Source organism: Carassius gibelio, chromosome A4, assembly GCF_023724105.1.
Source record: "Carassius gibelio isolate Cgi1373 ecotype wild population from Czech Republic chromosome A4, carGib1.2-hapl.c, whole genome shotgun sequence".
NCBI classification, from domain to species: domain Eukaryota; kingdom Metazoa; phylum Chordata; class Actinopteri; order Cypriniformes; family Cyprinidae; genus Carassius; species Carassius gibelio.
Window position 1 is genome coordinate 19,801,519 of NC_068374.1, and position 9,912 is coordinate 19,811,430.

Here is a 9,912-nt window from a genome sequence, read left to right on the forward strand (position 1 = left end):
AACCAATAGCATCAAACTATGCTATCTTGCCGATCAAATGGCTATTGATTTTGTCAGGTTGCCATTAACTCAATTTAACTACAAGTGGTAAGAGCTGCACACTATGAAAAGCCTCTTATCGTAGGAGTCTTATTTTGCAGTTTAATAATCATACAAGGCCATATCACTTTGATTTTGCAGGTCTTAAACATAAAACCATGAATCCTGGGGCATAAACATCAGAAGGCCCTCTAAACCCACACAAAATATATTGCTTTCCTGCAATTATTTAGTGCTATTAATAACAGTGGATGACAAAAGGCCCCTGTTATTAAGTCCTTGGTGTATGGGGCTCTCCATAGCATAGATGGAACCCCAGGGCATGTGCCATAAATTGCAACATTTTTAGTAATAATATGGGACAGATAATTGTGGTCAGTAGTTTTTATGATAAATTTGAGTGTGATGAAAGATCATATTTCCCTTCTTCTGGATAAAAGTACCAGTTGCCAGTTGCAACAAAAATCTTAAAGGGATAGTTCTAGAAGAAAAAAAAAGGAATTTATAAAAAAAATACATTAAAACAATAATTTACTCATCATTATTTACTCATACTGGTCAGTTTTTAGGATGAATTTGAGGTTCTTAAAAGCATCATCAAATTTTTCAAAGTACCTTCCAGATGCAATGAAACAAACAGGACTTCATACTTCAGGGTGGCTGATATTTGGGGTTCCTGGGAATTTGGGGCCCTAAGGCATGTGCCACAAATTGCAACGTTCTCAAAACTTTAAATGGATAATTCACACACACACACAAAAAAACACCTTTGTTTCAACCTTTCATCCTCAAACCACGATCCTGCTCCAGATTAATAAACAGGTGCTGCTATCCAAGAAATTGGTTGGTACTTGGAGCCCTGGGAATTTGGGGCCTTAGGGAGTGTGCCACAAATTGCAACATTTTCAGAAACTTATAGGTCAGATAACTGTGCTGAGAAGTTTTAGGATAAGTTTGTGGCTGTTAAAACGGCATGATACAGCTTTAAAAATTATGTGTAATTTACATGTCAAAAAATAATTACAAAATGACCCTAGAACTCTGTTGTATGGATGCGCAAGGAATTACATGCTAGATGGTGCTTCTATAGGGCTGATAAAATTTTCTCCCAAAAGCCAAAGTCTCATGATAAATATTTTTATTTTATTTTATTTTATTATTATTTTTTTTTTACAGGCTGGCAAAAGTGTAGTTATACTTAAAATAATACATATTGTGGGTGGATAGGGGATTTAATAAAAAATAAAAAATATATTTATCTCCGCAAGCACTTGAGCTGATTCTATGACAGTGCGGGGGCAGGAGCAGCAGGGAGTCACATATAGGCAGAGGCACACACACACACACACACAAGCAAGCACACACCTCAGAACTACAGGAGCACAAATTCATCCCCTACATGCTTACTAATGCCTGCACTGTGTCGCAGTAGTAAAGTTGAAATTTACACTCACAGCTGATGTGAAAAGCTGAACCTTTCAATTTGCACATACAGTCAATGATAAAAAAACCCGTGTTTTGAATTGGAAGTTGTAGATTAATAGTTACAAATGTGTAGAACGCAACCCGATCTCACGGCAATACATACATTTTTCACAAGGTGGCTTATTCGTACGAATTCGTACGACCACACTCATACGAGCTGCACAATTCGTATGAATTTGTACGAATTACCTACACCTAACCCCGCCCCTAAACCTAACCGTCACTGGGTTCGTATAGAATCGTACGAGTGAGGTTGTACAAATTTGTACAAATAAGCCACCTCGTAAAATACGTACGAATTGGTCGTGAGATATCGTTGGCAGAATGACATTCACACAAAGAAAATTACATACACAGATGTTTATATTTGCATAATGTCAAATCGGCACTTCTCAGATCTGGCAGTAGAAGTTCAAAACATAACTCTGACTTTTGCTACTCCTTTTGCGGTATTCCTGTTGCAAAACTCACTTGTGCACTTGTGCAGATGTGAGAGAGCAGAGCCGGGGGCAGGGCTTTGGTGCGAATGAAGACATTGGTAGATGCCTGACCGATGAACAATGCCAGACATTGCGACTTGCCAAGAAAGAAGTTTGTGTTTTATGCATATGAATCAGTAATTTGTTAAACATTACAAACTAACATTTCACTGAATATCCTTAGCTTTTACAGGATTTTAAGATGCTAGATTCATCTCGTCATTAAATAATGCAACATATTTCAAATGTATATCCATATTGCATATTGCAGAGTAAGTAACGAGAACAGCTGAGAAACAGTTGTGATATGCTTTGATCTCACTGCCTCCCGGTCATATGGTTCATGGCGCTATCAATAGTGCTAAACAAATCGCACTGCCAATATATTTGAATGGGATTAATCAGGACAGACAGCAGTTTCAATATATTTGCAGCAATTTCTAATAATTATTAACACATAGCCTAATGTGCATCGATTGTGCATGGATAACTACAAACCCAATTCCAAAAACTTTGGGACACTGTACAAATTGTGAGTAAAAAAGGAATGGAATAATTTACAAATCTCATATTTATATTTTATTCACAATAGAATATAGATTACATATCAAATGTTGAAAGTGAGACATTTTTGAATTTAATCTGGAACAATCTTTGTGCGTAAGGGTCAAGGACAGAAAACCGTACTGGATGCCCGTGATCTTCGGGCCCTTAGACGGCACTGCATCACATACAGGAATGCTACTGTAATGGAAATCACAACATGGGCTCAAGAATACTTCTAGAAAACATGGTCTGTGAACACAATCCACCGTGCCATCCGCCATTGCTGGCTAAAACTCTATAGGTCAAAAAAGAAGCCATATCGAAACATGATCCAGAAGCGCAGGCATTTTCTCTGGGCCAAGGCTCATTTAAAATGGACTGTGGCAAAGTGGAAAACTGTTCTGTGGTCAGATTAATTAAAATTTGAAGTTCTTTTTGGAAAACTGGGACACCATGTCATCCGGAATAAAGAGGACAAGGAGAACCCACGTTGTTATCAGCGCTCAGTTCAGAAGCATGCATCTCTGATGAGTGCGTGTGGCATGGGCAGCTTACACATCTAGAAAGGCACCATCAATGCTGAAAGGTATATCCAAGTTCTAGAACAACATATGCTCCCATCCAGACGTTGCCTCTTTCAGGGAAGACCTTGCATTTTCCAACATGACAATGCCAGACCACATACTGCATCAATTACAACATCATGGCTGTGTTCAAGAAGGATCCGGGTACTGAAATGACCAGCCTGCAGTCCAGATCTTTCACCCATAGAAAACATTTGGCGCATCATAAAGAGGAAGATGTGACAAAGAAGACCTAAGACAGTTGAGCAACTAGAAGCCTGTATTTGACAAGAATTGGACAACATTCCTATTCCTAAACTTGAGCAACTTGAGCAACGTTTGCAGACTGTTATAAAAAGAAGAGGGGATGCCACACAGTGGTAAGCATGGCCTTTTCCCAACTTTTTTTTAAATGTGTTGATGCCTTGAAATTTAAAATCAACTTATTTTTCCATTAAAATTATACATTTTCTCAGTTTAAACATTTGAATTGTTATCTATGTTGTATACTGAATAAAATATTGAAATTTGAAACTTCCATGTCATTGCATTCTGTTTTTATTCACAATTTGTACAGTGTCCCAACTTTTTTGGAATTGGGTTTGTACACTGATGTTGTTTTACAATAGCATTTTATTCTGGGAAATGAAACAGCATTACAGGTGCTTCTCAATGAATTAGAATGTCTTGGAGAAGTTCATTTATTTCAGTAATTCAACTCAAATTGTGAAACATGTGTATTAAATAAATTCAGTGCACACAAACTGCGTAGCTTAAGTCTTTGGTTGTTTTCATTGTGATGATTTAGGCTAACATTTAACAAAATCCCATCAAATCACAATCTCAACAAATTAGAATACTTCATAAGACCAATAAAAAAAAGCTTTCTGGAAAGCCAAATTGTTGGCCTTCTGGAAAGTATACTATGTTCATTTACTGTACATGAACTCAATACCAGGGGATAGGGGATGGTTTTGCTTTAATTACTGCCTCAATTCGGCATGGCATGGAGGTGATCAGTTTGTGGCACTGCTGAGGTGGTATGGAAGCCCAGGTTTTTTGACAGTGGCCTTCAGCTCATCTGCATTGTTTGGTCTCTTGTTTCTTATTTTCCCTCTGGACAACCCCCTATAGATTCTCTATGGGCTTCAGGTCTGGTGGGTTTGCTGGCCAGTCAAGCACACCAACACCATGGTCATTTAACCAACTTTTGGTGCTTTTGGCAGTGTGGGCAGGTGCCAAATCCTGCTGGAAACTGAAATTAGAATATTTAAAAAGCTGGTCAGCAGAAGGAAGCATGAAGTGCTCCAAGATTTCTTGGTAAATGGGTGCACTGACTTTGGTTTCCAAAAAAACATAATAGACCGACACCAGCAGATGACATTGGACCCCAAATCATCTTTGTTTTTGTTTTTTTCTCCACACTTTTTCCTTCCACTCAACCTTCTGTTAACATGCTTGGATACAACACTCTTTGAGCAGCCAGCTTCTTTGGCAATGAATGTTTGTGGCTCCTTGTGATGGGTGTCAATGATTGTCTTCTCGATAACTGTCAGATCAGCTGTCTTCCCCATGATTGTGTAGCCTAGTGAACCAAACTGAGAGGCCATTTTGAAGGCTCAGGAAACCTTTGCAGGTGTTTTGAATTAAATAGTTGATTAGCATGTCACCATTTTCTAATTTGTTGAGAGTGAATTGGTGGGTTTTTGTTAAAGCTGCGGTAGGTAACTTTTGACGCTCTAGCGTTTAATAAACAGAACTGCTTGCGTCTTGCGGAAGAACATTGTAGCCGGAACTACTTCTCTCTGTTTATGTCTATGAAGAATCACAAAGGTACTGGGTTACTCCGCCGCGGTACCCCCGAAGCAATCTAAAATAGTCCGAATATAAACACTTATTATAGGTGCACCCTAGTGATTCAGGACAAGCCAAAAACACGGTTTGGAAAATGGATTCATGGTGTACTCGCTTATTATATAAATTTTTCTACATTTTGAACACAAACAAAGTTACGGACCGCAGCTCTGATTTGTTGTTTTTTACCGGGAGCAGATTACTTTCTGCAAATGGCAATAGGACCACTGGGAGGAGCCAGAGGAGCTTTATTTTTTCACAGATTATCTGTCTCATATTCTACTGTCAGGACATAATGACAGGTTTAACAAATATGTAAAAAATACATGCACTGCATGCGAACTGCGCCCGAGTCCAACTGAACCGTGCCCTGGCCCACCTCTTCCAAGCGGGCCAGGGCCAGCTAATCGAGCCGCGCCCGGGCATGATTCGGAGCACTCACACTAGTCAAACGAACCGCGCTTTGGTGGTCAAACGCACTCGGGCACGGTTCAAACTGGCTAGTGTGAGTACACCCTTACAAAAGTTACCTACTGCAGCTTTAAATGTGTTAAATGTTAAATGTGAGCCAAATCATCACAATTAAAAGGACCAGAGACTTAAACTACTTCAATCTGTGTGCATTAAATTTATTTAATACCAGAGTTTCACAATTTGAGTTGAATTACTGAAATGAAATTAACTTTTTTTCACGACATTCTAATTCATTGAGAAGCAACTCTATGTTTTCATACTCTTTGGCAGTCAAATGTGATCAAACACCTTAATCAATAAAATAGCTGTACTACATTTTAGCTCAGTCTTGTTTAGTTAATTTGAAGAGATTATGGTACTAAATAATATTCGCAATAATTGTGATCCATGAATTACCATTTAAAAATCTAACATTTTCTATTATGCTTATTATTTATATTATAATTAGTGTAGTATTTAAGGTAAAAAAATATATTTTTTTTATTCCAGTGCAAAGAGGCACACTAGAGGCATTTTGTGGCCAGAAAGATAATATTCATATGTAATACAATTGTTTAACCACTAGATGGTCTTATTGATGTTTAATAAATACACGTATTTAGCTCTACTCTAGTTGCTCAAAACAATATTGCTGGTCATAACTGCTTTTTTTAGGTTTTGCTTTTTAATGTAAATTTAGACATTATCAAACACTTGTTTTTATAAGCTTTTTTAATGTTGCATTTAAAAAGTTTCATTGCTGACAAGCAAATTAGGAATTTATCCCAATGAAGTTTAAATTATTTTTACACTATGTAAAAATAATAAAAACAACAGAGTTATGTTGCAACTATGGTACAGCGAGATGCAGTGGCATATACATATGAAATATGTTGCATTATTTGTCTACCAGAAAATACCTGAATGACAAGATGAACCTAGTGTCTTAAAATCCTGTAAAAGCTAAGGATATTCAGTGAAAATAGTTTGGAGTGTTTTACAAATAATTGATAGACATAAAACACAAATTTCTTTCTTCGCAAGTCGAGATGTCATCGACCATTTAAAGGTCTTAATTTGCACCGAAGCCCCGGCCCTGGCTCTGCTCTCTCACATCTGCATATACAAGTGCACAATTGAGTTTTGCAACAGGAATACCGCAAAAGGAGTAGCAAAAGTCAGAGCGCTAGGTTTTGAACTTGTACTGCCAGAGAGGTTGTAAGTGCCGATTTGACTTTTAGCAATGAAACTGAAAACCAAATATGTCGTAAAAATTTGTGTATGTCATTTTCTTTGTGTGAATGTCATTCTACACATTTGTAACTACCGAATTATTCGGACTATAAGTCAAATCTGAGTATAAGTCGCATCAGTTTAGAACCAAGAAACAAGAGAAAATATTACCGTCCACAGCCGCGAGAGGGCGCTCTATGCTGCTCAGTGCTGCCATAGCATACACTGAAATCATAGAGCGCCCTCTCGTGGCTGTAGACGGTAATATTTTCTCTTGGTTCATTTCTTTTGGTTCATGTCAAATTAATTTAGATAAATAAGTCACACCTGACTATAAGTCACAGGACCAGCCAAACTATGAAAAAAAGTGTGACTTATAGTCCATGAAATACGGTATTAATCTACAACTTTTAATTAAAAATGTGGGTGTTCTGATCATTGTCTGTGTGTGCAAATTAAAAGATTCAGCTTTTCACATCAGGGCTGTGAGTGTTAATTTTAACTTACAAATACGAATACTAATATGACAAGTTCTCAGATTCAGATTTTCAACCTCTCGATGTAAGCTACTCATATACTTCCATATAATATCGACAGAGCGACAGAGTATCAGAGAATTTGTCATTCAACTTGAACTGAAATTTGACTGGGATCACTAAAATTCTCTGTACCCTATAATAAATCACACATTAAAATTATAGAACTGTTTTGTATTAGCCATGTTACCTTGTAAATATAAAACATGAATTACTATATTTTCCCAAGACAGACATGAAATTTTGAGCTGTTGCAGATAATAACATTTGGGAAGTGTGAATGCAGTGGGGAAATGAATAAGAAATGAGAGGTGTAGAAGAGAAGAACATTTTGGCACTTTGCTAAACCAACTGAGAACCGAGAAGGTCAACATGACAAAAAAAATACACTGAAGTTGATGACAGAAAAAATAGGAAAGGAGAGAGAGAGAGAGAGAGAGAGAGAGAGAGAGAGAGAGAGAGAGAGAAAGAGAACATCTAAGTTCAACTGAAGCTTCAACACATATAAATACTCAAAACTTCACTTACTTTTACTGCCATTGTAAACACACATTCACACACCTTGTATATAACATTGTGTGTGTTTGTGGATGTTTAGTTTGTGGTTGTCTAGTTTACACAATTCCGTATTCTTTATTTCCAGCAGCCCCATGACTCCCTGCCCCTGTATACCTGTTTTTTACCTCTCTCCCCCTCAGTCACACATTGTTTTCTCTCATTCTGTCCTCAAGAAAACAATGTGGCTGTATTTGATAAAAAGGCAAAAAATAAATAAGAAATAAAGAAAAAAGGCAATATTATTAACCAGTTGCTCCCACTCCCCCCAAAAAAATTAAAAATAAAATACACAATGAGGATTCCGTGTCTGTAGAACTGTCTGTTTTTGTACCCTAGCTTTGCCATTTGCTGAGAGGAAGCTTTATTTCAACATCTATTATTCACAGCTTCCATTTCTTTGGAACTTTCAGATGAAATGGATTCAACTTAGAGGATTATTCTTCAGTCCACTGGACTGACTCTAAGTGCAGAGGAATTGTGAAATATGGAGCATAGTTTCTCTTTAAATGTGAAGTCTGTCATTTCTGCACCCTAAGCGACATCAAACATACCTATGCCATTGGTTGACCAAACAGGTTATTTTATTCTGAGCTGGCATTGATTGAGCTATATTGCTTTGTCGGAGTGTTTAAGATGCTCAAACAAATAGAGCAGTGTTTTGAGGCCAACTAACTGGCCAGCCCTAGTTGTTGTCTATCATCTAATTGAAGAAATTGAGAAACCTTGGTGTAATCTATTGTCATAATTCTTCATCTTCTAATATGTAACTTATATGAAGAATTATCCATTGCTGAGCTTAAACAAGTGTTTTTTCTTTCTTGTATTTAGAGGATGAATGGATTAGCAGTATTTTCTCCCTAAACAAGATCTCCATTTTTTGCTTTTATTCCTCCAGTCTTTTCCCCCCTTGAGGATATACTGTGTGCGTGTTTCATGCTGCATATGCTGGCTGTTATGTTCTGATTTCGTGCTCACTGACTCCTGTCTTATCGCCTTAGCCATTTCTGGAAAGAGTTGATTTTAATCGCCACATTCAGTCCCGCCGGCGAGGCTACAAATGCATGTTGAAATAAGATACCACAAACCATGTTCAACATGGGAGTATTGTGAATCTTTTTTTCCCAGTATTGTGAAATTAATTCCCAGATACAAGCTTTTAACCCCATGTCGTGTTAGAATATTCTGTTAGTGGGAGGTTTTATTTTAGGTGTCCCTATACGCATGTCCTGATTTTGCTGAGTTAGATGTGTTCCTAGATTAACATACTTTGTTGACCCTGGAAAAACATTTTATTCCAAAAATTTAGCCTTTAGACCATATCCCTATGCCTAAACCTAACCTTAACCTACATAAAATCACAGCTGTGACAGACGTTGTAAGCCTAAACTTTACAAAAACTATAAATTGTTTCTTCAAGTCTGATTGGTTAATCACAGGGTTGATAAAGATGTTGATCAAGGAACATGTCGTACTTGGTAAAATCAGGTTCTGCGTCCCTATACTGTATATTCACTGGTTTCCACCAGAGAAGCAATAAAAAATGTACAATTTTAAAATGGTGACAACTCAGTTTTGTTTTGCTGGAGAAAGCGCAGAGATCTGCTTAAAAACCTCATGAGCTCCCTTGCTATCTATAGTACTGCCTACTACATACACAGCTAGCTTTGAGGCTGTATCTAAACCCCAATGGAACCTCATAAGTAACTCATTTCAGACATTCTACTTTGCAGCAACTTTGGCCATAACATAAATATCACACCTCAATTGAAGAACAAAATTAGTTTAATTTAAAATTAGTTAAGTTAATTAGTTTATTCGTTTCTTAGTTAATTATTATTATTGTTATTTGTGTACGAAATTACATAGGATAAGTAGATTTATAATATCAAAATTTTTCTCAATTTTTCTGATAATTTGTATTAATTTTATCCAATGCTGTTTTGCCTTAGATTTTGGTCAAAATGTATCTTAGAAGATCTTACCTTTGGGAGCAGCCAAATGAGTGGGTTCCTGATGCCTTACAATGTAGCTAGGCACCTAACTACATTTTGGAGTTGCCATTCTTCTTTGTCCACTAATTCATACTAAATTCCTAAAATATCCCCTTCCCTCAAAATCTCTATTCCATCCTCACTTGCTGTTTTTGGGGACAAAAATTGCTTAAAA